This window comes from Molothrus aeneus, chromosome 3, assembly GCF_037042795.1.
Source record: "Molothrus aeneus isolate 106 chromosome 3, BPBGC_Maene_1.0, whole genome shotgun sequence".
NCBI lineage: Eukaryota > Metazoa > Chordata > Aves > Passeriformes > Icteridae > Molothrus > Molothrus aeneus.
Genome location: NC_089648.1, coordinates 25,090,213 through 25,118,189, shown reverse-complemented (window position 1 = coordinate 25,118,189; position 27,977 = coordinate 25,090,213). Strand labels below are relative to the sequence as shown.

Here is a 27,977-nt window from a genome sequence, read left to right as displayed (position 1 = left end):
GTGCCCTCGGAGGGTGGGGGCACACACCTTTGCCTTAGGTTACTTCATTGCGGACAAAGATGAGAGGATGGACACGGTAGTGCGGCAGGGGCCGCCCCGCAGCCCGCCCGGCCCGGCCGAGCAGCGTCGCCCTTATAAGGAATGTAATTCCAGGGCCAATGTCGTTAGCGCGGCATTAGCACATTTTTGTCATTAAATGTACTCCAGTAGTAATAGTTGTTTATATTTACAGGGCATTCTTGAACGCAAACCGCATGCTCAGATCATCCCGAGATGAATGTGGAGCCGGTGAAAGTCAGTGCTTTCCGAGGACGGTTTTGGTGGCAAGGGCAGCTGGGGTCAAAGCCAGCTTAGTTTGGTGTCACCTATTTTTAGGTATGGAAAATGTAAAAGAAGTTAAAGAAACGGGACATAGGGAAAAATCTCAGAAAGTGTTGCAAATCTTAGTCTGTTTTTTCTTTGTTTGCATAATCATGAACACAATCTCAGCTTCTTTCTAAAAATCTTTCTGTGTGTATGCACTGTATATTAATCTGAATCTAAATTTAGAACCACTACTTCATTTCAAAAGACCTCTCCAAAACTTTTCTACCATTTCAATGTCTTATGAGGATTTTACATAGAAAGCTTGTTAAAATTCTAATTTCTTTTTCTGCAGGACTTTGACAAATGGATATTTTATATTTCCTATTCATACTTTTCACTTTGTCATCAATTTATTAGTATAAGCTTTTGAAAAAAAATCTCCACCTACCTGGTCTGCTGAAATCATAGCTACTGTCACCCAGCTCATTTCTGTAAGAGAAGTTAAGTAAAACAGCTATTCTGAAAAGCAGTCATTTGCACTAACCAGAAAAGAGTTGATACTAAATCTGAAGGACTCAAAGGTGCTACTTAACATGTTACTTTCAGTCTATACAATCTCTATAGCTACTTTTTCTATTAAGTGACTCATAGCCTACAAACATCTAAGCAGATATGTGTACAACTTCTATTTAGGCACAATATGCTTTAAAACATAGATTCATGGGTGTTTAATGTTATTAGAAACAGTATAGCTACAGAAATTCAAATAATAAATTCTTTCTAAAGTGTTTGACAAGGATTTGTGTCTTTTCCTTGATTTGTTTTTCAGCCAAGGGCTAAAGCCCTGTTCTTTTTGAAGACAGTGGCAAAGTTCCCACCTACACCCCAAGGAGCTGTGAAGTCAGTCAGAGTTTTTCCATGGACTTTGGATCAAGCCCATAGCATGAGTCAATTTAAGAAGTGATTAATTCTCCCTCATAGAAATGCACATTGCCTTTGCTTAGATAACTGCATCTCGAGGATTTTTCTACCCCCATATTCTAGGGTCCTAGATGAAGAAATTATTTAGTAAAAATTTCCCTGAAATGGGTCCAGCCCTCTCTACTCTGCCCCCCCTCAGGTACTCACCTCCAGTTTCGGACTTGCTCTAGGTGGCACCACTCTTACACAAACCCATTATTTTTGCCCTCTGACCTGGCTTCCCTGTAATCCTTCAGCAAATGTATAAGGAGATGCAGGGAGTGACTGGACCCCCAACAGCAGTACCAGGCACAATGACATGAAAAGAAAGACCCATGCTCCTCATTCTTCATTTCTGCCATTAACTCCCCTACTTTCTTTACTCTGCAATCTCCCCACCTCCCTTCCATGAATATGCCCCAGGACAAGTGGTTTTACATGAGTTGGAATGGCTTTAATGCTCTCTGCAAGTTGGAGAAAACTCATCCACCCCTTGCCACTCACCATCAAATAAAAGGAAAGAGTCAGGGTCTCTTTGGATGCAGTCCCTTTGGAAGACCAGGCTGTTTGGGTAGACTCTGGTGATAAAAACAGCTGACTTTGACAAAGTCATCTACTACCAAATTCTCCAAGGACAGCAATGCATCCAGCACCGGGCAGGGGTAGGCACTACTGGAGGATGAGGGGTCCCTCCTGCAGCCTGGCCTCCCCCAGATGTCCCCCAGCAGCTGGTGCATGTTCATATCTGCCATACCTATCTCTGTCTGCTCGGCCAGCTTCAGCAGGGGGGAAAGGTGAGCCCCTTGCTGCATTTTCAGCTTGCTGTCAGTCTGTGCTCCATATAGTTTGGCTGGACCTCAGAGCCCGCCTGGGATTCCTCAGATCACATCTGTGTTTGATTACATCTGTTTGGAGCATCTGTTTAGGTCTATCTTTTCCACTATAAAGGAATCTCTGAGGCCTGTTCTGTTGTGTCATGCAGAAATGAAACGGCGTCAGCGAGTCAGCGCTGCAGCACCGTCAGGGACCCAGCAGCCAGAGCAGAGCCCAGGGAAGGGAGGAGAGGAGGCCACAGGGAGGAACACATGGGTGGTTGGGTTTTAACCACCAACACCAGCACATGTACCCACTGCCACCAGCACTCACTGACATTTCATCTGCAAAATCTGCTTGTGTTCATGTATGTCCAGAACAGACATTGTCATAGTTATAATTAATGTTTCCTCATTTCTTGCAAATCCCTGCTGTCCAAGGAGTGAATAAAGCTGGGTAGGTGGGGAGAGTTTGTACCTTTGTGTGTAATTCCCAAATAATGATTTGGAAACCTGTATTTGCTGGTCCCAGTGCTTCCTGCTCCGGTTTCCATCACTGGCATCTCCAGCTGGTGCAGCAGTACTGGCTGGGGAAGACCAGAGGGGAAGAAGTGAGGACAGAAGCCAGACAGAGCTTATAGAATTCAGCATTTATTTATGGCATAATAGCAATTAATCTCACCTTTTAACTTTGTGGCAACAGTATCTAGTCCCCGGTTACATTCAACCAGAAACAAAATCACAAGCAGGTCAGTGACACTGATATTTCATAAATCTTCTCTCATTTACAAACAGGTAAGTTTTATCCAGTTGAAATAGGTGGTGGAAGGCAGTGCTGCCTTTCGTCTATGGTTGTGTTGAAATGGCAGATTTGCAAATGCAGTGCGTTGGTTTTTTTAACTAGATGTGGAGACCTAATTGACAATGCTTAAAAAAAAGGGGGGGGACAAAATATTTCTGAGAACCCACACTCAACTCTTCAAATCAGGCAAGACTGCAAATCTGACTGTCCATTACAGAGTGAAGGTCAGCAAGAAGAACACCCGGTGTGACCTGTGTGCTTCAGGATATTGGTACGGCTACAGGCACCTGTAAGCAAAAGCAGCAAAGCATTTTACAGCTGAGCAATCTGGGACAGGGAACTGGCTAGCAAGCCTGGAATTCCAAACTCCTGATAGCCCACTGTTATCTCAAACACCTTTTAAGACTCACTTGTAGATGAAAACTCTCAGCCAAAGAGCCTTATAAATTCCCTGAGCATCTGAGAAAGACAGGTGGAAGTGTCACTGACACATTTTTCCACGTGCTTCATCAAGTCTTGCCCCCTCTGCCCACCAAGTTTAGCATTGTCCATTGGGGCTGGCACTGCTGTGACCTCTGAGGAATGCTGCTATTAATTACACAGCTTTATTCTCTCACAATGCAAAGCCAAAAACCTGTATTTTACCTTTCACTAACATCAGCATTCTCTACAATACAGTAATAGTGCAAGTTTTGTGATCTGATAGGACATAGCACAGTGTACAGTTAACATTTCATCAGAGCCTGTTCTCCCAGAATTTCCCACCATTTCCAAAGAAGCGGTGATTTGGGCAGAGTTTCACTGGCAAAGTGCTGTAAGTCATTGTTTCTGTGATGAAAAAATCTTGCAGTTGATGCACATGGTGCTCATTTCCTTTTATTTATTGATGGAATTATTCCTTCTGGAAACAAATATGGGTTTGAGGAGAAATTGTTTAGCCACTTTCATTTTATTGTGTAGAATTCACAGAATGAAGTCCCCTGTTGTAAGCTTATACTTTACCTTTCAGTGTCATCAGTGATGGAACTGTCCACCTCCAAAATTAAACAGGAGGCACCCATAAACATAAGATATAATGAGCTCTAGAAGGAATACTGTCCAGTGCTTGGATTGTGAGTCTTGTTGGCACAGCCTTGAAAACTATCTCGGTATCTGTTCTATGCATATGGGATATTTTACAATTCTCTGTCTTTACTAGGAAAAAGACACACATCCTGATTTGACCCTGAAGAATAAATCCCCTTAAATATGTCTTACATTTTATGTAGTGGTGTACAGATTCATACCCATCTATTTGCTGCATGTCAGACTGCTTCTGTTGATTTTCCCCAAAGTTTTGCCAGTTTGTCCCTACTGTTCAAATAATACTGTCCTGAATTTAACATTGTTATGTTAAACAATGACAGTGGAGTGGGATCACTTGAGAGCTACTGCAACTGTTTTATGAGATAAACAAACATCTAAATCAGTTACCACAGCTTGGACTGGTGCAGCAATGAAATGAAGGGGGATATCCACCCTGACATTCAATAGCTTGCCTTATTTTTACTACCTATTAATTACTTTTCATAGACATCTTTATGCTGTGTCTTTTTTCCTCAGACAAATTTCATATAGTTAATTTTTATCCACAGTTTTTTCTTTCTGGATTTCTTTGCTTCATTCTCAATTCAGCAACATTTCCTAACCCAGTGTCATTTCAAAGTGTTAGTGATATGCATTGTGTTCCCTCTGATTGTTAATGAATACGTCAAAGATGATGTCAAATACTGCTCTCACTAAATACTCCTTTCTTTATTTGATACACTACCATCAACCCAGATGATTTTTTTTTTTTAGAGCCATTCAGGCACCTTTGCAACTTCATGCATTCTCTCAGGAATTCAAGATTAATTTCCAGGTAAGCTTTTACTATGCAACTGTCTAATAAAATGCACATATTGTATCTCTTTCAACATCCAGTTTTGTGATTAGATAGGAAAATGAATGATTAGTTTTCTATGTCAGGATTCTTTCTTGACAACACTGTTGTAATCAGTTTCCACATGTAAAAGAGGTCCAGTGCTTCCCTGAAGTCATGAATTTATCGCACATGTGGTATAAAACAAGGACTAACTTAAGCCCCAGGTGTGAGGAGGATTTAGTTTTTTTCTTCCTGGAACAGTTTGAGCTCAAGGAAGGAGCAGCCTGTTGGCTGAATGAATTATTTTAACATGGGCCACTTCTTGTCATTGTTTTTCCTAGAGGATTTCAGCATTTTCCCCTCACATGACTAATGTCATATTGAGGATAAGACCCTTGGAGCTTCCAGGACAAGGTTTGGGTTGGATGTACCTCCATGGCAGGTTGCATATAGTCAGCAAGGAAACCTCAGAGGGGAAAACTTTGTGGTCAAAACTAAGAGGAATTCACAATAAAAATATTTTGCTATCTGAAAGTACAGAATCATTTCATCAAGAAAGGCCAACTTCCTGGGGAAAGAAGGGGAACAAATTCTTGATGAGACATGTATTAATTTTTTTTTTTTTTTGTGAATATCTCATCCTGTTCCTCCCAACACCACATAACTATCTCTTCATGTACTGATTTCAAAATATCATTACTCTAAACATCTCCCATTTATAATGGGCTGGGAGAAGCCTCCTGGAGTAACCAGAAATCATAGGTTAGAAAGAAGGGAGAAGTGTTGATGATAAGCAGGGTACATGCAGAAGATTTGAATGGACCTCTGAGGCTATGAAATATAGGCATCAAAAGCAAAGTAAGCCAAATCTTTAATTTGGTTTGGCCTGTGTGTCAGTGGAGACATCAGTTCTGCACCAAACAACTGCGTTTTACCAAAAAAACGGTCTTTACTAGTACCAAAAACTAATCTCTTCTCCTCTAGCACCTTCACTTTTTATAATTTGACAAAAAAGATATTTAATTTCTTCAGCTGCCATAACATTTGGCAGTCCACTTGCCACAGTTACAGGTCAGACTGGTCAGCAGGCCTCCTGCGTGCCTCTTCTGCTTGCCTCTTGTGCACTGCTCTGGCTTCCCAGCACACCATCAGGGGTCTGGGTCACCCAGGCCAGATTTGGGCCCTTTCTCCACTTCCGCAGGCACGCTAGCAAGGGCCATCAGTCTCCAAGCCGACTTTAGCCTTGGAGCCTGCAGCTGTGGGGCTGTTCCCCAGACCATTCCCTGCCAGCAGGGCTCCTGCCTGCCCCCGCTGCCTCACGCTCAGCTCGCTGTAGGCTGGGCTCCCTCCTGTCGGGAGCTACCCACAGTTTCCAGCTGTAGCTTTGTGAAGAGAGAACCAGTGCCAGGATTCTGGCGCTGACTGGAGCCGTAGCATGGCCTCCTGCAGAGGACACCTTCACTCCACGGCGTTCCGCTCCTCCTCAGCTCCTTCAACACCGGCTGCCACAGCCCCTGACACGGAGCAACACGGCCGTGATTATCCTTCATGCAAAACCCGCACCTCAGGCGCTTCTCAGTCACCTGTTTTGCCCCGCGGAGTCAGCCCGTGTCCCCACCGGCGGTGGCAGGCAGAGTGGCGGTGGCAGGCAGTGTGGCGGTGGCAGGCAGTGTGGCGGTGGCCCGGCAGAGTGGCGGTGGCAGGCAGTGTGGCGGTGGCAGGCAGTGTGGCGGTGGCAGGCAGAGTGGCGGTGGCAGGCAGTGTGGCGGTGGCAGGCAGTGTGGCGGTGGCCCGGCGGGGCGGCGGTGGCCCGGCAGAGTGGCGGTGACCCGGGAGAGGTGGCGGTGACCCGGCAGTGTCTCCCCCTCCCCGCGCCGTCCCCGCCGCTGCCGTTCCGCGCTCCCGCCGCGGGCGCTCCCTGCGGGCGGCGGGGCCAGGCCGGGCCCGCAGCGCCACCTGCTGGTCGCGGGCGGGCACGGCGGCGGCGCGGCCCCGCGGGCTGCCGGCGCGGCCCCGGGCGCGGCCCCGCGCTGCTCCGGGCACCGCGGGGCAGCGAGAGGTGCTTCTGCTCCCCTGGCAAGGGCTGTCAGAGCCGCTAATCAGCTAACGAGGGTGTTCCACCCTTACAGACAGACAGCTGGGAACTGATTATTAGTGAGATCCTAAAGAAGAAAAACTTTGCGATTCCCATTCTCCTGGTGTATTAATAAACCCCAAATTTCATGATACGATGATACTTTAGGAGACGTGAGGATCCATTAAAGCATAACGAAGGTGTCACATTCCAGACAGTTCATCCCTGTGTGGCTTAGACACCTCAGATTAATAACTGCAGGAGGGCCCACCCATGATGGCCTCAGGCTCACACATTGCTCATGCCCTTTGCATCTTCAGTGTGTCTCAGTAGCACCAGCGAGAAGCAAAACAACTACAAAAGAAGATGAGAGGGCTCCAGTTCTCGTTTCGACTCCTCCAATTCTCATTTCACCTTCTCCAATTCTGAGTTTCTCAACTGAATCAACTCCAGCAGAGTTGCTCATCATTTAAACCAGGGTGAGAGCAAAGCCACGGGTTTTTCTGGTCCAGAGGTAAGACATGAGATGGTTGTAACAGAGGGAGTGGGGAGTCCTGATGAAAAAGGTCTGTTGCTGACACTGCTGCCATGGGGACTGGAGACTGGACAGGGAAGACTGGGGCAGCCTTGGGATGGGGAGTGAAGCAGGGATCAGGAGCCAATTGCAGGGCAGTGCAGAATATTGCCTGTTTATTCAGGTGAGAAGGGTCAGGAGCTCCAGTCCAGCTGGGTGGTGATTCTCAGGGCTGTTTTCTAAAGCAACTTTTTCATAGGATCACAGGAATAGGCGCACTGTATCAGGCTTAGCCATCCAATGCACTGGCCTGACACTGACCCATTGCACATGCTGCAGAGAGAGGCATGGGAACCCTCTTGTGTCAGTGCCATGCAAATACCTGCTTCATTTCTGTGCCCTAAGCAGGGACTAGACCCCCAAGGCAAGGGGTTTGTCCTAATCCATTTCAGTAACTGCATGTGTAGGAGAGTTATCCAGTTCCTGTCTGAGATTGCTAGCTATGGTTCTAACTTCTCTAGGTAATTCATAAGGGCCTAAGGATGCTCAAGTTCAGGTCATTTGTGTACACTCCTTCCAGCCTCTTTCCCTAGCGTCCCACACATGATAGCAAATTCTTCCTCTGTTGCTCATTAAAGTGCTGGATTCTCATCCTATCACCCAGTTTCTATCCAGTGGGTGATGGTTCACATTGCACACTGTGTTCTTAAATGCAGAAACAGATGCTGTTATGTATATTTCATTGAGCCGACCTGTTATGCAAACCCAGGCAGTGACTATTGATAAGGCTGGCAAATTCCTTTGTCCATGAATTCGTGACGTGCCCTACATTCTGCCGCCATGCTGCCGTACACATCCCAGCCCTTGTGGTTAAAGCAGCTTTTCCTTGAACCCGGCAAATGTGACAACTGTTACAATATGTTACATTATCTGTAGAAGTCACGTGTTCCCTCTTTCTAAATGAGTTAATGCAGCTACAGTTTAAATTTTTTTAAATAATCCATTACCTGCTTAACTGATTAGGTGTTGACATTGATTTCATTTGAGCACGTTGAGGAGGTCTTGTCAGACCTTGTTAAGCTAGAAATGCTTCTGCCACCACTCATACATGACAGCAGCCTCATTTTCTAACTTAATGGCATTGGCTTTATTAGGAGTGCATTTGCCATCATTCATCTGTCCAATCAGAGCTCTACAGCACTTGGCAGGAGCTGCAGCAGGGAACATTTCTCTTCTGTAATGATATGTAGGTCAGTCATCCAACACAGTATTTAGCCTCCACTGGGACAGGTATGATGGCATGAAGCCAGCCACAGGAATTTGCTCTTACAGGCAATTTAAACAGAGTTGAGTGCCCTCTAGCTCAGCCATCCAGAACTCTTAGGACCTTAGGTCCACAGTCACGAAGGTCATGAGTGTCTAACACCATCCTTGTTTCATTAAAGATAGATGCATCAAAATTGAATATCTATGCTGTTGGACCATAGGAACTATCAGGGATTGCTTTCTCTTTTAAAAAACAACCTTTTAACAGGAAAGCTCACAAAAGATTTGCGTAGCTCTTATGAGATCAGAGTTTAGTCCAGCATGGAGGATCTGTTGTTCTTTCCCATCTCTCATGCTCCCTGCCCTCACTCCATGCTCTGAGCTCACCCCAGTCCAGAGGAAAGAGTGGTAATGTAGCTGTGCAACATTATTTAAATATATGCCAATATAGTCACTCTTAGCATATGGCTCCAAATGCCCTCATGTCCAATGACAGAAGGAACAGATTTACTTTTCATGCTCAAAGCTTGACTTAGCATCCTTAACAGACAAATGACAGCTGACCAAAAAATATCTATGCGGTATTGGACACCTTATTAGTATCTACACAGGAATGAGATTAAATGTAACCCATTTAGCAGCTCTCAGGTCACCAAATCCCCTCAATATTTACAAAAACCTAGACAGTACAGTCCATTGGTCAAGACTTGGTCCAGGAGGGTGGAGAACTGGAACATTCACAGTTCTTGCTAGATTCAGGTAAGACCACGTAAGACAAAGGGTCACAATGTGAAAATTCAAAACTGCTGCAGTCTCAACTGATGTTGAGGCATGATGCTAGACTGAAAAATCTTGAACTTCCATTGCCACAAAAGGAAAAGACAGACCATACTTTCATGTGGAATTAGTATCTCCAAGACATGTTTTGTCCTGCATACTGTCAAAGCCTGAATAGGGATGCAGAGTGGAGTAAATATTTTCTACCTCCCTTTCAGTAGTCAGCCTTTTTTCTTTTATCATGTGGCCAATAGTTCTGTATGTTCATTATAGCTGTGAGGATGTCTCTTCAGAGCTGATGCCTGAATTGGATCATGCATTGATTAGTGAAGCGTTTGAGTAGGAAACAGGTAGAACTTTGTAACTCAATGGCAATCTAAATCCAAGAAGAAGGAACCAGACAACACTGTGGGTAGTCACATGCTACAGAGAAGAAGTTCAGAAAGCCCAAGGCACAGGACATATAAACCCTACTGCAGTATAAATAATACTGTTACTTTGACTACGAGAAATATTATAAGTCTAGATTGTCTGAACTGGACCATGACAACCTGGCTCAGGGGTGCATTTAAGTTGCCCAGTTTTTAACACCACCAGACTCTCAGGGCACCTCCATGCTGTGCATCAAAGCACCCTGTCAGGCTCTGTCTATGCTAGCAGAGCAGAAAAAGGGCAACAAACAAAGGGACAGGCAGGAGCTAAGGGCAGGCTGGGGCTCTGCCCTCCCAGCTGCACATTCTGCCCTTAGTGCAGGATTGTCCTTGCTCTTACCCTCCTTCCTGACCTTGTGACTTTGCATTCCCAGCTATGCAACAAGCCAACCTCAGCAAAAGGGAGGAATGTGGCACTGACACAAGTGCCTGAGAGACTGGAGGAAGCTTCTGTGGTGTAGACTCACAATGTTTCAATGCAGTGATATCCTATATTCTAATATTCTAATATTCTAATTCTCAGGTGACTGAAAGCATCTGATGTTATGAAGCAGAAAGAGTTTTCAGATATTCTGCTTCCCTTCATCTAGCATGTTTTGTCTCTTCACATTTTCCCACACAAACACACCAGCTTTTTGGATTCCCTTTCAGAGACTCCATTTATTAACTGTGCATTTGGTCTATCTGACTCATTTAGATGCTCTAGGTCTTCTTCCTGGAGCTAAAGGGACTTGTAGTTAAGTGTTGCTGTACCTAAATTAGGTGATTTGAGTCTGTTTATATGTAAAAAATTACTGGATAAATTTACCTTCATTAGGATCAACTACTATGTTGCTGCCTTCTGGGAGAAAAATGCTCAACCTGTCTGAGCAAAGATGTTTCAAATTGCTTATGGTTTCTAGCTCCATATATGAATTCTAAATCATGGTCCAAATTTACCCTGAGTTCAGTTTTGTAGTACTGCTCTCTTCAATAACATTGCACAGTGGAATTTTCATAGGAAGTCCATGAAAACCTACTTTAGGTGAGGGGCTAAAGGTCTGGAAACCCACCCTCTCAGAAATATGTTCATAAATCCTACATGATGAAAAGTCTTTCAGAAATATGAACTCCTTACAAAGAAGATGAAAGTTTGCCAGCCAATGTTTTTCTCATTTTCAGGTGGCTATGACCAACAAACAGTAAGGTGGCGGAGAGCCTTGGGATTAACACTCAGCAGACCCTGTTCACATCCCAGCTCTGTCTCTTATTCCCATACCTCTTGGCCAGTCCAAAGGAAGTAACTGGATGTGTCTGGGAGGTGCTGATCTGCACAACAGCCTTTTTGTCTGGGTGTTCATGACAGCTGCCAGACAGCCAGAAATCCAGTAGATTCCTGGTGGAATCTAGGTAGGGCTGTGGGTTGTCTCTAAAAACAATATAGTCCTAGCCAAAATGACAGACCTGGCAGGTCTGTGTTCCTCAACTGACTGCTGTGCATCTTACTGTATACATAATTCATACAATAGGGTCAGAATTTGTGAGATAGGGACAGTAATTATTTCTTTTTCTCTGATCCCCTTAGGTTGTATACTTTTTCTCCTAGAAGACAACTGCAGGCTACACTGACTATGAATGGCCCTGATCCCATTTGGGACCTCTAGATGGTACTGTAATATAATAATATCATAAACTAACAGATGGGTACTTCTAAAAAAAATGGTCATTTTGCAGGAAAATGCCACAAAAGGAATAAACGGGTTAGCCAAGTTCTAGTTTCCATAGCTGGACTGTTTAAAATATATGTGAACAAGCATAGCCAAGAGGAGGATTTTTGATAAGATGTACCTGATGCAAAGGCTAAACTATTGCTAACCCTTTCATGTTGTACAATTCCACTCTCTGTATCCATCCTTAAATACCTTCCAGCTTAAAAAAAGCCAAGCATAGAAAATGACCTCTTGTTACAGAAGCCAATGCATCCTCCATGGGTGACACAAAAGTCAGTTTTCTCTGCTTTGCAAGGGGCTTTCTTTGGCAGTCCCTTTGAACACAGGTAACTGTCAGCAGGAGGCTATCACACCCTGCTCCAGAATTTCTGGAGAAAGAATTTCAGAGATTCAAAATCCCTGAAAAGGGAACACCCCTGTCAAGGGAAGTCTTTGAAGTGACACTAAACATATATTTATAATTACAGATGAGGCGATATAGTATGCACACTGCAGAATAAAGACACGCAGCGTGTCCTAGGGGCATGGCAGGAGAGGTGACATGCATCATGAAGCCTTGTTAAACTGCTCACTGGGGCTGAGGAAACCTGAGGCTGGTGTCTCCTATCACTTTGCATGTCACAATGCAATCCTTTTCTTTGCAGGAGTGTGCACACCTCGCATGCACTATTGATATCCCTTAAGCCCATGACAGAACTCTAAGGGCTACCTCAAGAAGGGAATGAAATCTTGTTCACAGACCCAGCACAGATGCCAGAAAGGATGCAGGGCAGATTTTTAGGTAGCTCAGCTCAGTGTGCTCCCTGTGAGAGGCCTGAACTCAGGCAAACAAGCCCCAGGAGGATCACTTGGAAAGACTTAGAGACTTGCTGCCATTTGCCTGGAAGGCTTGGAGGGAAAAGCAAAGCCAAAAACAGCCAGAACGTGTACGTTTCTATTTAGAGATCTAGTTGTCTCCATCTCTTTGTGTATGTGCACATATGCATGCAAGAGTGATTATGATCTCAGAATGAAAGCAGTTTATTAAAGCAGTCAGTTGTTTTCATAGTAGGAAAACGTTTGTACACACACACACACACACACACACACACACATATATATATATTTCCTCACAAATATATATTTGTACATGGACATTTTCCACGTATGGAAGTCTGCAGCACTGACTCCCCCATTCAGGAAAATGCATGGCTGTTATCTTTTATTGCACAAAATGCCTGAGTGAGCATCCCTAGAGAGTCAGAGCCCCTGATACCTATTGGAGAGCAATGACTTACCCTTACTACAAGTACTAGGCACTTGGTTCCAAACCCAAAGGATCAATAGCTTCCTACCTATACTCTCAAAGATGATTTGAAGACATGTGTGTATGTGTACAGATGTCCAGATGAAAACTTCCTTCCATCTCACCTCATAACTGTAAGAAAAAGTCTGAGTTACAGCTTTTAGCCAAACTGAGCTGAGGGCATAGTGAGTAAACATTCCTGTAGATTGCATTAAAATCACAGCATTTGCCTCACTGAGGGATCTGCCTGTGGCACCTTCAGCGATTTTCCTTTCCTAGGAATGAAGAAGGCTACAAATAGCAAGGTTTGTCTTCAGCAAGTGACATCCATGATTACTTAAACCATGCTTTCCCAGAGTGCTTTATCCCAAGGGAGGGCACACATGATGCCTGCAAGTGATGCATTTCCTGTGCAAATCTGATTAGAGGATCACTTCATGGATGAAGTGTCCATCTGAACTACACATCAACAACTGCTAAACAATAGATGGCATGAATCCCTGACATACTGGTACTTCTCATTTCTGTTTCATGCATTCCTCTTTACCCATACAGTTTAACTGACACTGCTCTTTGTGTTTTGCCTGCCAGTTTTGAACAAGCCCATATAAAGAAGGATGCATGTTTAAACTCCCACAGCAGGAGTAATTTGAATCAAATACAGGTTTGCAGGAAAGCTTTGGTGTGTTATTTGATGGTAAATTTATTTTAAATCTTCAGGACTGCCATTATGAGATAGGATGCCACATACTGTTTGGAACAGTAATTGAATCTGAGTGCAAATCATCCTTTATATAGCAATGTTTTTCTCTCCTCCTCTGTGCATATGGAATATGTTTGTTTTATTTTGGGACTCAAGATTTTCTAGTCAATACTTTGCAGTCAGATATGATTGTCTCCCAAAAAATTCAGGCCAAACCATGGTCTTCTTCCTCACTTTCCTTGTCTTACACAGCAGCCACCCTGAGTATCTCTGCACAGTTTTCCAAGTGGTATTTTGACAGGACATCCACTCAGAAAAGTATCCCATCTGCACAGGTTATTCTCAGGAGCAGCTAGGGTTGATGAACAGCTCATGTGAAACTTAAACCCCTTTCTCTTGAAGGTAGTAGCCTGTTCTTCCCTAAGGGATGGTTAAACCTGGTCTAATTTGCAGCACAGCTTGTCCTGCAGACTCAATAGAGGTCATCTCCAAGGCCTTTTGAAAATATTAAGTGGTAGACACTGGACAAAGATTGTCAGTGTGCTCCCCAAAGAGACCTCTCTGGTACCTGTCTAGAAGGCAGAAAGAATTTAAAGGCACCTGTGTCCACAGAGCAACTATATAGGTAGGAAGTGAGGAGCAATATGAACTCTGAGACTTTTGTGGGCCTGCACAGCTGATGCATAGAGCACACACAGCCCCTGGAGCCATGCAGATCTGTAGAGGCCCAGGGCAATGATGTCATCCTCAATGTTTCCACACACCAGCCTCTATCACAGCACAAAGCAAACTACCAGGTAGTGAGTCCACACTGCTCTGCTCCCCTGCCATGTTAGCACCAGAGCCTCCTGGGGAAATCTGGAGAGCTCCCTTTATGCTCTTCCCCAGAGGATATCCACACATACTATTTACAGACAATTTTTATCTGGGATGCTTTGCTCCATTTGGGACAGCTAGAGAAGAGAAGGAGATTGCAATCCAGATTTGCTATCAACTAGAAAATTGGTGTAGAACTGACATGACCTAGAGGCTTAGCCCCTCAGGAACACAAATGTTCCTAAAGAGTTTTCCCAAACAGTTTCTCTGATGTAAGTGTCCGTATGAAAATTTGATTTTTATAAGGAGCTCATCACATATGATGAATGTCCCATCCTTTTTTGAGAATATTTTTCTCTTTTTTATGTAGTCTATGTCCTGCATGAGCCTTAGTGAGGGAAAACAAATCCTATTAACAAAGACATAAGATGATTTTGTAACATGATTTTTTTATAAATCCTCTGTTAAGGTATCATGGTGGCAGTTTTGTTGCACAGTAGTTTTTAAGAAACTTTGTCATAGATCTAGACTGAACCAGTGAGGTCAGCTACAAATATTAAATAAATCTATAATTCCTTCCTAAAAGATTTACAAGAAGTACTTAAAGACTACAGGCTGTAGGCAAGAAAGTGAAAGTCATAGTGGGTGCAATCTACCAGAAATTAGCATTTTTAAACTTCCTAATTGGTTAGTGAAGCCTGAACCATTTCCAGCAAGCCTAGCATTTTTAGCAATTGTTTAGTGAAACATGAGCTGGGTTTAAAGCCATTTTTTCTAAAGCATCATATTATATATACTTTCTTACTATATAATCACATTTTATAGTATTTATTTTAACAGATTGAAAGCTTATTACAAATATTGTTCTTTCTAACATACTGGTATTTATTCATTTTGGAAAAAAGCCTCTAATCCCAATTTTAAACAAGCACAGCTAACTTCTATTAATGTAAGTTTTATGTTTTGACCAGTTATAACAAAACTGCCTTCACAGTATGTGGAATAAAAGTCCTATACATGAAGATTTGCTCTGCTGTCCTTCACTGCAGTCCTAACACATCTGACATAGCTGATGTCCAACTGAAAGCAAACATCTACTTCTCCTAATTGGGATAATGCAGATATGATGTGACATTATCATGTTACTTTGATTGTACCTTAAGAACATTTGTTTTGATCTTCTCTTGTGGTTGCTTTCTTGCTAAAAGAAGCCAAGAAAACATCTATCCATATATCCATAGCACTGTCTCTCCAACTACCGAGTATTGGAAGGCCCTTATACTATTGGTCTAGCTGTGGTCTGCTTTCATCTGTCATTGTTTCCAGGTGTTCCACCTACCTTCTCATATCAGCATTACTGGTTTTGGGTCACCCAGGATGTCTGATGCTTCACTGAAACTGACCCTGTAAAAAGCAATAAAATATTTTTATGATGAGTGAAGCTGTACACCAAAAAGAAAAAGGAAGAGGAGAGGCATAGAAGTAGCCAGTAATTAAATTATGCCAATAAAATCACAGAACTGACTTGTTGTAGTCTTTTCTCTGAAAGTGAGTAAGATATATCAAGCAATAGCTACTGGGAATCTGGCCCTGTATACATATATGAAACACTTTCTCTGCTTAATTCCTGTAATCACATTTCCTCATGAGCTTCCTGCTTCATTTTGGCTGGTATCTAAATGGTATCTCCTTTATTTTTTCTGAAATCCTTATTTTTCTTTGTCGGATGTCTGTGCATCTCGTTACTGGCTGTATTTCTCTAATATGAAAATGTTGCATTCCCATAAGTAAAACTAGGGGAGTGATTTATGCATTTTTCTGCATGAAAAGGCCCCTTGTGTGCTTCACATGTAAAGGCAGAACAAAGCAGATCTCTACGAACATTTGTTTTCCTTTTAGCAGTTATTGCCATAAAAAGAGGTCAGAATGAAATGAAACAACTTAATGTTTTGTCCCCCGTCCAGCTCTGGTGCCTGATCTGGTTTCAGCTGTTGTAATTACAGGTCTCTTTCTGAATACATGAGAACGGACTCTGGCCCCTGAAGGATTACAGCTCGTTCAGTGGTTCCCACAACTTTGGACCAACTGGTCACAGTCCATCAAGCCAGCCATGTGTGTGCTTCATCTCTTAATACTTTCTGCAGCCCCAGGTGCAGAGCACTCACGATGGCCTTGAGGACCACCCAGTTCTTCTGCACTGCAACAGCGGAGCCACTGAAACAAGTAACTTGACAATCACACCCTACCATAAATTAGATCTCTTTGGCCAGGAGTTCCAGTGCAGCTGAGCTAGTCGGATGTGCTCACCCTTAGGCATTTCAGGAGCAGTCTGAGGGGAGCTGTGGTTGGCTTCACTTCTGGTTTTGTTCTTAGGTGTAAAACAAAGCCAAAAAGCAGATAGTTCTTCTAAATAATATTATACAATTTCTGAAAATTAAAATGGCAATTCAGAATCCATTCATAAGTGGTAAGTGGACTTGAACTGTGCACTTGAACATTTAGTCTGCAAGGAACATAGTGACTGGTAAAATTTCCACCTGAAACTCTCTCTTTGGACAGAGGGCAAGCGTCACAGGAAGCATCTCTCTGCCCTATCAGTGTGTTCCCAGGCCACCTGAAGAATCCATAGGTGGGAACCTGATGTCAGTCATGCTTTCTGCTTTTTGCAGCCCTCATTACTCAGGTAGAATTGACAGGCACAGAGGTGTTGGATGAAGCAATAGTTTGACCAGGAAACAACTTTTCCAGTGCTGAAGGACTGCTGACGTGTATTACACAACCTTGGAATGCTTCAGTTCAGCTGTGCTCCATCCCACACAGCCAAGTGTGTCCAGCTAAATCCCACAACAGGAACTCAAATGAGTACTTCAGAGTGTAGGAATTCCAGCAGGTACATATTGCCCTTCTCCATGGCTTATCTAGCCAGCTCTGGATGTGGGAATTTTTGAGCTCAATGTTGCATCCAGATCATAATTTTTAAAGCCTACCAATGGACCTATCATCCATGAGGACATATAATCCTTTTTGGACTTCCTTTACGCTTTTGCCATATATCATATTCTGTATCAGTGAGTTCCTCAGTTTAATTTTGTGGTTTCTGAGGAAAAGGGTTTCTTTCACTGGGTCTTATATTTGGCAATAATTTTCATTGGGGGTCTCTTTGTGATGTTAGAAATAATGACTATATCCACACTTTTCATCTTTTTTATGCCCTCCATCCTTTTCAAGTCCTTAGTGCAACCTAAGGGTCTTCTCAATTTCTCCTTAAACAGAAACCATTTCCTACTTCTCATCAGTCTCATGAGACTTTTTATCCTCTCTACATTTTTTTTTCATAAACTACATTGGGTTTCTTAGTATGAAATGCCAGAAATGCATGAGATATTTGAGGTGAATTCAAACACAGACATAATTTTATTTTCTACTTTCATCTGTCTGTATTCTTTCCCTAGTAACTCAGTTCCTAGTTTTGGTATTGTCAGTTGTAAGAATGTCTTTTGCTTTTTCTGATGCTGATAGTGAAAATTCTGATCTGATTTCCATGATGACAGGTTGGACCTCTAGCCCAGAGCTCCTCCATCGGCCCTGCACTAATCTCCTGGGTTATCAGCCCACCTATCAGTACTCTGTTGTTCAGCCTTTTGTTCATCTGAGGAGTAGGTCTGCATGGATTCCATGACAGATCAATGATTCTGGGCTTCTCTTGAGAGAAAGGGAATAATTTATCATTGCTAATGGTTTGTTTTGTGTATCAATCTTCTTACCTCCTTCTGACATGTGGCTGTACTTATGAGGGACTCAGAAATATCCCCCATAAAAAACACTTTATTTTTGGATAGAACTCAATATGTTGGATTTAACAGTTTTAGATCCTTCTAGTCAGGTGGGATTATTTTTAGCTATGCCCTGATTTAACGACCAACTAAAAACCTGCCAGCTGATGTTAGTGTAATTCTTACAGACACAAGGGTGTAAGGTCAGAACATTCATCCTGTCTTCCACAGCCAGGTGTCATTGCCTACTCCAGCACTCTTGAAATTAGTAATAACTGAACTCCAAAGCCTGACACTCACACAGTGATGTGAGAATTGCCGGGTTCATTTTAAAATAATTTTCTTTTTCCCATCACACTAGGAATTATAAAGAAAATCTTCCCACAAACACATTTTTATATCCCAGAAAAACACAAGGAATAAAGTGAACAGCTTTCCTATTGGTAGGTTTAGCCTCCAAAGCAGGTGTGTATTGAGCTTTTGGGATCTACAGGAAGGTGATGCTGGGAATGGCAAGCTAGCTCTGCTACACTCAGTGACACAGTTCCTAGTAGCTTCATTGTGAATATGGTTGTACCCAAGGGCTTTACCAGCTAACAACTGTTACTCTATGTACACTTAGAGAGTGCAGGATGTCAAGTGACAAGCTTTTCAGGTAATTTCTGTTCAGCATCTGCACAGACAGGCATAGAAAATGTCACAGTTAAGGCACCACCTTTGATTGTTGTCCTTGGGTTAGCTGTTTTGTTTACAAAGATAGAAGGTAGGATGAATAGGTTTCTTCTAGTTTCTAACTTTATTCCCAAGAGAAGTAGATTTCAAGGGGATTGGTTTGATGTGCAAATGCATACATCTTCACAGGATCAGCACCTAAATTCCTGCAATTCTTCTAACAGTGCAATTACTTTTCACATTTGATTTTAATAATGTTAGTTCCCAATTCAATTAACATTGCCACTATTTTCTCTTGACAATTTCATGGCAAGCCTATAGGGATCCCATTAAAATGTCATTATATTGCTGCTGTGTTGTAAGACTTCAGTGGGAAAACAATTTCAGTGCAAGTCTACAGAGATCTTGTTATGAAGCTGTTAGAATGTAAAATGCAAATAGCGTCAATTATTTCAGTGTGAGCCTGTGGAGTCCCAATCCTGATGTCATCATGACATGAAGTTGAAAAGAAAAACTCTTCTAATCTTCATGTATGAAGACACCAGAATGATGTGAGAATTAAGGGAGAAAAAGAAAGACAGAAAGGGACAAAATGCTTTTAATGCATTGCTATAGTGATGTGAGACAAAAAGAGAATTTATAGGTCACATATAATAATTACTGTGTGACCGTGGCAACTCTAGTCCTGAGCCTTCCATATATACAGTCCTCTAATCCTATAAGCAGAGGGTTTACACAACTACAGTATAGTAACAGAGAGTATTTTTAGATCCCTTCAAGGAAAGGATCCGTTCCTGCTGCACATATTTTGAGCAGAATGTAGTTTCCCACAGCTTCCCCATGAAACACATAAGTACTCCTTAAATCCCTGGTAAGTCTTATCACGCCTGTACAATTCATCTGTGTAATTCTCTAGAAATAATTAGAAGAGAAGGATCACCAAGCCCTGAGGCTGGACCCCCACTGTGTGCTACAGGCAGCTCCAAAGCTGCCCTGATACCAGGCGCATCAGTCACGCAGACAACAAACCCGTGAAAGGAGGCTCAGATGTAGCTCAAATGTGCCCTGTGGAGCTCATCTGACATTGGTCCTCCCAGCACATGGACACAGGGGGGCTTGGCTCCCTCGATGCTGCCTGCATGGAAGTTGCCTGGATGGTCACTTGGCTGGCCTAAACCCTGCAGTTCCCTGGTGTGGCAGAGACAGCCATGGGGCCTCCCTGAGCAAGGCTGGGAGATGGCTGAGCATACAGAGCTGGGTCATCCCAGTCTGGGTGAGTGAAGGCAGCAGGATTAGCCCCAAAGACAAGAGTTTGGTGTGGTTGTTTGGGGGGGGGGGGATGCAGTCACTGTGGGAACAGATAGAATAGCACAGAAAATTATATGAATAAGTGTGAGATGTGACTGAGTAGAGTATCTAAAATGCATCTTTCCATGCTGCGCCAAGCACAGATTTTTTTGCTTGTAGAGCCTGCATCCCCATATTCTTGTGCGCATATACTCACCTCCATTTGCCAAAGGTCTACAAGAAGCAGAACTAAAGTAAAGGTCTTGTAGTCAACTCCAAAAAAGTGATCCAGGTTTTCGGTCAAGCTCTTTGGATTATGAACCAAACTCATCTGGTCAATGATAGCCTACAAAAAATACTCATTTTGCTGATATGGGCCAAGGATGTTGATGACTGCAACCAACTCTTCTGCCACAAAAAATATGACTCTGAAAGGACAACCCCCATTTTAAATTAATGATTGCTTTTCCAGAAAATTGTCATCATTGTCACCATCACCCCTGACCGGACCCAGAACCATCAAAGGTTTCAGTACACACCCAGGAATCCAGAACTGAGGGAGAAATGGGATGTCCTCTTTTCCTTCTTCTTCTTTTTCTTTCCTAAAGACAGATTTGACTGTTCACAACTGTGGATCAAATGAGCTCTATGAAGCTCTTCAGAAACACAGGACTCCAGAATGGCAAAGTGCTATCTTAGAAAATATCTCATAGCTACCCTAGGAGAGTTGATCTGACCATACCCAATGTGTCATTCTGTGTGCCTCTATGCACTCAGGATGGCATTTCCCAGAAGACACAGCAGCAGCAGTGTATGCTGCTATGGCATTGCACCTGCAGAAGTCCATAATAAATAATTCTGTAGATCTACAGTGCTTTCAACACAGAAAGGCTGAATTAAAGGAGCTGTAATTGCCTTATGCTTCTTAACATCTGTGCAGTGTATCAAGCCTCCCACTTTGTTTGTTCTTGCTCTGAAGCCAGGTATATTCTTTGCAAGCAGAATTTTTTTTTTTTGTAAGAATGCACAGTTACCAGAAATGTTTCTACCTCACCTGAACATGATACTGGTATCATCTATCTACAGAATCACTGCCAGAAGTCTCAGAAAGGAATGACAGTATGGAGACTGGGTGGTTAAATACTCTTTTTAACTACTTATTGAAGCGTGAAAAGGAAAGTATTACGGTAACACTTCAGCATCTTTCTGCTGGTATTGCCAAATCATGGCAAGGCTGTGGTATGTTATGCAGGCTGCTACAGTTCATCGATGCTCAGAAATCTTTATTTGCGGCTCATCCACATGGGTAGCACTGGACTAGAGTACCTGTTGGGGGTTTTGTCCTCACTCTGCTAAGATGCACTGAAGATAGCTAGTGGCTTGACAGCAAGATTAGAAGATTTTACATTCTCTTTTCTGAGCCATATATGAGGCAACAAATGCATGATATCCACTGGTTTTAGAGTTGTGGAATTCCTCCCCAAGGATCCCCCTGATGGGGAGAGCCGTAAAAAGTCCTGTGTCAGTATTGAGAGATGAACAGGAATTTTGGTTTTTTGGTCTTCAGGTTGTTTATTTTTCTCTTATCAGAAGTTCAGCACACCGTCTACATCTCAGACTTAGCGTACAAAGAGAAGGCACCAAAAGTCACGAGACACACAGATTCAAGGTCTTTTAAAGCTAATTTATCCAATTAACTCTTAGAACATACTTTATTTCTACCTTTCTACCAATAATTAATTATTTGTCTGTCCACACAACATCTGCATTGTGTCTCTATCTAACCAATCACTCCAACCATGCCACCAACCCTGCAGAAAATGGAGCAGATGAAGAACAAGAAGGAGATCAGACAACACCCAAAATCCTCCATCTTGTCTTCTATCTACCTCCATACTAAAACCCTAAAACTCTGAGTTTTTCACCCTGTGATAAACTATACTATTATCTATTTCACACATTCATAGATTCCAATTCATCCCAAAGCCTTGGAAGCTTTCTCTATGGATGAAAGTTAAAAGCAGTGCTCCCCTGGGGATCAGGACTTCTCAGGACAGGCAGAGAAATATTCCCTGTGCCCTGGGTTCCAACAAAGAGTGTTATCATAGTCTCCCCAGGTGAGCAGCCCCTGCAGTTGGTGTCAGCTGCCATAGCTGTGAGTTGCTCCCAAGAGTCACATCCTATGGGCAGACTGTTACTTACATTTTCTCCAGCCTTTGTGGATAGACAGAGCTCAGGAGGGTCTACATCCTGGCTGACTTCTTTCTGTACTGCAAATAATACGGGCTTATTGAAACATTCTTAATCTGAGTAATCAGGACAGAAGATTAATATGAACAGATTTACTCATAAAATTTCTCTCTCTCCTACTTCTGTACTCCCAGACCTCCTCTGTGAACAGCCTCTTCTGCAAAGTATTTTGCTATTTCTGGGTCTGTTCCAAGACAGAAAGCAGAAGAGCACCAACACTGGTCAGGATTAGCTGAGTTTAAAAGCAAATACATGAAAAACAAAACTCAGACAACCTATATTGTATCTGAAAACAGTTTCGTTTGCTAGAGGTTATTTAACCTAAATTGGTTCACCTGTCTCCTCCCTCTTTTAGTTCCAATGTTTATTTTCCACAGAAATTAATAGAGATGGTAAGTGATAACTCTTTGCAAGACCTTTACAAATGAACCAACAGCCCAAATTTACTGCCCAGGGATGGTATTGCAAGTTCAGCTTTCATGAAAATGCCTGCAGAGCAGGGTGACTTGTGGAGCCCATGTGAAATTCATCAGGCTGAAACAGGTCTAATGAGAATCAGATAAAGGACCAGCTAAGAGGTGCCCTGGCTCTGGATAGCTGGCTGCCAACAGCCACTTTTGCTACAGAATAGAAGAAATAAGGCTAGAGGGATGGCCAGAGGGCACAGAGGGAAGGCAGCAGGAGAAGAAAGTTGGAGGTGGATGCTAAGGTACAATGTGGAACAAATCCACTGAGTGATACACTTCCTCCTCCTGTCGAGCAGAAAACGATAATATCCCAGATGCTTCCCTTCCCACAGGGGTGGTTATCCCTGTTGTCTACTCCTAGAAACCTCCTTCCTCTCTCCCCCTTTCCCTGTCATCAAGAAGTTCTCAGTCTGTTGGCTAGGACATGATGCAGCCCCACCCATACCCACGCAGACTTGGAGAGGGGTGAAGGGGAAAGGGACACTCTCGGACTGGATGCCCTGCCCCAGGGCTGCACCAGACTCTTGGGTACAATCCCAGCACAGCCTGGTTCCTCCCCAGGTCAGAAAACCATAACAGATTCAGTGTGGGCCTGCTGGGACTAGATGGCAGGTCCTGTGCTCTCCTGTCTTACTACAGGGCTCAAATTTACATCAAGTGATTTGTCAGTATTTTCCTGCTAGCATTTGGCTTTTCTCTTGGCTTTGCTTCCCACTCTGTTAACTGTCCTGACAAATGAAAGTCATTCTGAAACTATGTGGCTTTGTAATTATTATCTTTGGTAAATGTTTTGAAAGCTGAAGAGTTGCTGTTTGCTCCCTCACAAGCTGCAAATGCCTGCCAGAAGTTCAATTTAACTGTCAACACCTCTGCTCATGAACTTAAATATTTTGGAGTCTGTCTTTATGGTTACATATATTAGCATGTTCTGCTTTCTGTAGGACAGACAACTGCTTGCTAATAAGAATGTGCTCCTGTTTAGTCATGTTTCTTTATTTAAGGCTGCTGTTGAACCAGTCTTTATCTCTTTGTGCTAGAATTCATGTCAGAAATAGGCTTTCTGAGTTCCTCTTCCTTTAAGTACTGGTACCTTAAAAAAAATCCAGATGCTGGAAAACCTCACGACTGACATTGCAACCAGTTTTTTGAAGTTGGAATGGCAATGCCTGGAAAAATATGTGATAGGTCTCTGCCATTTCCATGAGTACTTTCATGCGCAGACACAAGCATGTTTGGTAACTGCAGGGTAAGAACTTGTGAGCACTGTATTAGGCACAATGACATCCAGGTGGAGAAACAGATTGAGAATGGAGGTTTAATATATATATTCAGCCTGTAACAAATGAATCAACCCCCGTGTTTCACTGCAGTAGATGGCAAACTCCGTGTTCTCTTCTTTGGAAATCAGCAGGTTATATACAGTATTGACGGGAAATTGGTACCTTGGGTGCTTTTGAAAATTCTCCCTAAGATTTAGGTCTTCAGACTGATGGTCAACTCCATTGACTTTAGATGGAATTAGAAACCTGTGTGATCTTGAGATTTGGGGCCACAGAAAGATTTCAAAAAATGCTGATGCACCTAGCTGCCTTTAATTCCACATGAGAAATTGCATCTGCATCTCTAAGTTCCAGAAAACCAAAGAAACTCAATCCATCCTCATTCCTATGCATCCTCTGTCCTTATAAGGAGTTGGAATAGAAATTATTTGTGGTGGCATATACTCAGAACTCACTGGGTTTGTCAGGGTTATTAAAGGAGGCTAAAAGGATTCAGAGCACATTAACCTCCAAAATATAATGGGAGATGGGTATGACCCTTATTGGATATCCCAGAAACTGCCTGTAAACTCTGTATTAAGCTCCTCTTCATTAGGACCCCTGTACACTCCCAAATGACTATTCTTTCAGCCTGGCTGGACAATGGTCCAGCTACAGCCTACTCCCCATAGGAAGAAGAAGGAGTTTCTCAGTAATAGAAGAATACAGAGAATATGCCCTACATTCTAAAGCATGCCTTACATGCTTTAGAATGATTTGGCATGATCATGGTTTCTTTTGGGGGGACAGGTAGAGTGGGCAACTCTCTCTTCCAGATTTCCTGAGCTTTAATGGCCCTCTTTCATACTGTAGCCCATAAGGAAATGACCTGAATTTCAGGGTTGCAATTACACTCCTCTGAAAGTAATTTCTCCTAAAACTAAGTCTCTCCCTTTGGTGTCTGGGCAAGAATTCAGTTAAAAAGTAGAATGTTCATTGTTCAAGATGTTTCTGTGATCAGCAAATTCCTTAATAAATGCCACAGAAAATAAATTAAGAAATCTCTGGAAAGATGAGCCATTAATTAGGCCATTTGTCTCATATGTCACCACCTAATCTGTTATATTACATCCCTCTACATTTTCCAACAAAAATACAGCTGCTTTCATATTAAAGACCAAATTTTGATCTTTGTCATAGAAGGAATTGGGTTTGCATTCTTTGCTGGGATTTTGTGTGTGCTTGTGTCAGGAACAAATACATTAATGAGCCCTTAAGAGCAAAATACTCTTTAACATGGAAGAGAAATAATCTCCAAAGCAGTACAGAGCACACTGAAGCATAAATAGGGCAGACTGGATGACAGTAAATACAAGCAGCTGGCCAGCACAGATTCACAGACAGAGTGTGTGGAGCTATATGGTGATAAGGGATTCATTTAGCTTTAAAAAGTGCCTAATGTGCCAAAACAGCCCAAAGGATAGGGTTTCCCTAATCACCATGGATAAATTTCATGCCATGCCTGAGAGTCTCATTGCATTAGCACCTTTAACTCATTCAGTTGTGGTCCTGTGAAAGTTCAGAGAGCTTGGACTTCTGACACTGCCTTTGTGCATCCCCTCCTAATCAGTGAAGATTTCATCTCACAGCCATTCACATGCGGTGTTGTAAAAATAAAGTGAGACCTAAAGTCTTCAGCAAGGTACTTGAAATGTGAATTGTTGGTCAATAGGGAATATAATCCCACAGTTCAGATGGACAGTTGGGATATGCTTATGAATGTTCTTGGAACTTGATTTCTCAGAAAGCACTTACACCTGAAGCTGAGTTTTAGAGCAGTCAGGAAATGTCAATATTGCCACTAGGACAGTCCAAGAGAGTATAGAATCACATGAAGCTGTTAGATATTTATTAAGAATATAAGCATAAGAATGGCATTGACCACAAGGGAACATTCTGGAGGAATCAGCAAAAAATCTTTCAAAGGAGGAGGTTGACCTGGAAAGTGCTATAAAGAACCTTTTCTTTCTATGAGAAAGAATAGCAGCAAATGAGCAGAAAGACTGGGAGAACTGGCAACTGAAATGTAGTTTCTCAGCATCTATGAACAAAGGTAGCAAACTAAATGAGTTGAGTGTAAAGTAAATGAAAGCTCCATGAAATTATATTTAAAGAGAGTTTAAACACCTTATAGATAGTAGTGAAGGAGGAATCAACTATTGAGAACAAGAGAGGTATTTCTGGTGATTAAATCAGGATTGATGGTTTGTATTTTGGCTCCCTAAATAGCCCTGGGCACTTTGGTGCTCATGCTGTGTCAAGCCTCAAAATCCATCCCCGGTCCCCAGGAGGGGGACAAGCAAACCCTGAAATGCAGCAGACTCTACACAGGTGTGATGTGAAAAGACTGAGCCAGCTGGGGATGAGGCTACCTTAGCAAGCTGTGCCTTGGGGACACTGCCTGCCTGTGTGCCTGTGTGCAGCCTCCTCGTGCCCCAGCACACCTAGGTGCAGTCCTTGTCACCAGCATTGCTCCTCTTTGCAGGGGCAAGAATGGCGAGAGCTGTCTTCAGACCATAAGATCTGTTTTAAGATTTTAATCTGTCATTTGCAGCTTGTATTCCCAATTGAGGGAAGAGAGATGAAAAACTACTCCAAAATCTTTTTGTAACTGAAGTTGTACAGCCAGGTGCCTCCATACATGGCTTCCTCTGTGTTGCAAGGCCAAGAGAGGTGTACTGCAATGGAATATACCAACAATGGAGGGATGGTGCTTCCCTGGCCCAGTTCTCTGCTGATACTTGCTCTCTTCCAGTAGAAAATCTGTACCCATATTTATATCTGAAGTAGAGAAATCTTAATATATGCAAGCATCTTCTCAGGAGTGAAAATAATGGATATTTATACTTAACAACACTCACATCCTTTGCAATTTTACCTAATGCGAGTGCACATGTGCGTGGTTTGGGCCAATTTTTCCGTTCAATAAGCAAAAGATAGCGGGGAATACTTCAGCTTTGGAAAGTTTCTCATTAAATGCCTTGGGACTGTGATGCATATACACACACATCCTGTCCCAGAAAATGCTCAAGGTTGTGTGCAACCACCTGAAAGGCATCAGAGAAGTGCCAAAATGACTGTCATGCTTGCTCCTGAGGACAGCTGTGGAAGATCCCTTCCTCATTTCATGCTGCCATGATAAGCCTTTGTTTTTCACACACACATGCACCACTCTGACTCCTGCTTTGTTTTTCACACACACATGCACCACTCTGACTTCTGCTTGGCTCTCCAGGGGAGAGAGAAGCTGAAGTGCCATGTTCCAGATGCACGTTTTTGTACAGTGTGTTTAGCAATGCTCATTCATCAACAGAACCTGTAATGTCACCTTCCAAGCAGCAAGAGAGAAATGTGTTAGTGAGTCAAAGTCTTCAGTGCTGTGCAGTTTCCCCTCCACCTCCCTCAACCTGCAGCCTAAGTAAAGTGGCCAGAATAAATATTATTGTATTAAAGGAGGCAAGAATATGTCTTTTGGAGAGAATTCTCTTATCATGTGACCCAAGGAAGTATCACCAGTTCCTGGGCCTACTTTCCATCAGAAAGGCAAATAATTCTTTCCTGTTCTCCTCCTGAGCCCTGAGGATTACACAATGCCTGCACACCTTGCTTCCTTAGTAGGTCTATCAACATAGCAGGACACAGTGGCTGCTCTGGAAGCACCCACCTGCCTTGAAACCCTGCAGAGACATGTTCAGATCTACCCTGGTTTTTGCTGGTAGCCTCATTGCTACGCTGGGAATAGCCTCAAGCCTGAGTGCTCTCAGACCAGAAAGTTTCTGAAGGCAAGGAACTGTCCATCTCCATCTCTTCCCTCCTTCCATCTTAAAACAAAAAATAATATATATTTCAGA

The 27,977-nt window shown here is 42.9% G+C and overlaps 2 long non-coding RNA genes across 2 annotated transcripts in view; both read right to left on the bottom strand.

The window, feature by feature from the left end:
* Positions 1-207: 207 nt before the first annotated feature.
* Positions 208-2,625, bottom strand: LOC136554666 (uncharacterized). The gene is made up of 3 exons (XR_010783360.1): positions 2,557-2,625; positions 755-795; positions 208-365 (listed from the first exon to the last, which is right to left on the bottom strand). It is a non-coding gene; the product is annotated as an uncharacterized lncRNA (long non-coding RNA).
* Positions 2,626-2,713: 88 nt separating this feature from the next.
* Positions 2,714-27,977, bottom strand: part of LOC136554500 (uncharacterized) — a 37,851-nt gene continuing 12,587 nt past the window's right edge. Inside the window, exons 2-3 of the long non-coding RNA XR_010783342.1 lie at positions 15,698-15,762; positions 2,714-3,167 (exon numbers count right to left, since the gene is read on the bottom strand). This is a non-coding gene — a long non-coding RNA (uncharacterized lncRNA). The remainder of the gene's footprint in view (positions 3,168-15,697; positions 15,763-27,977) is intronic.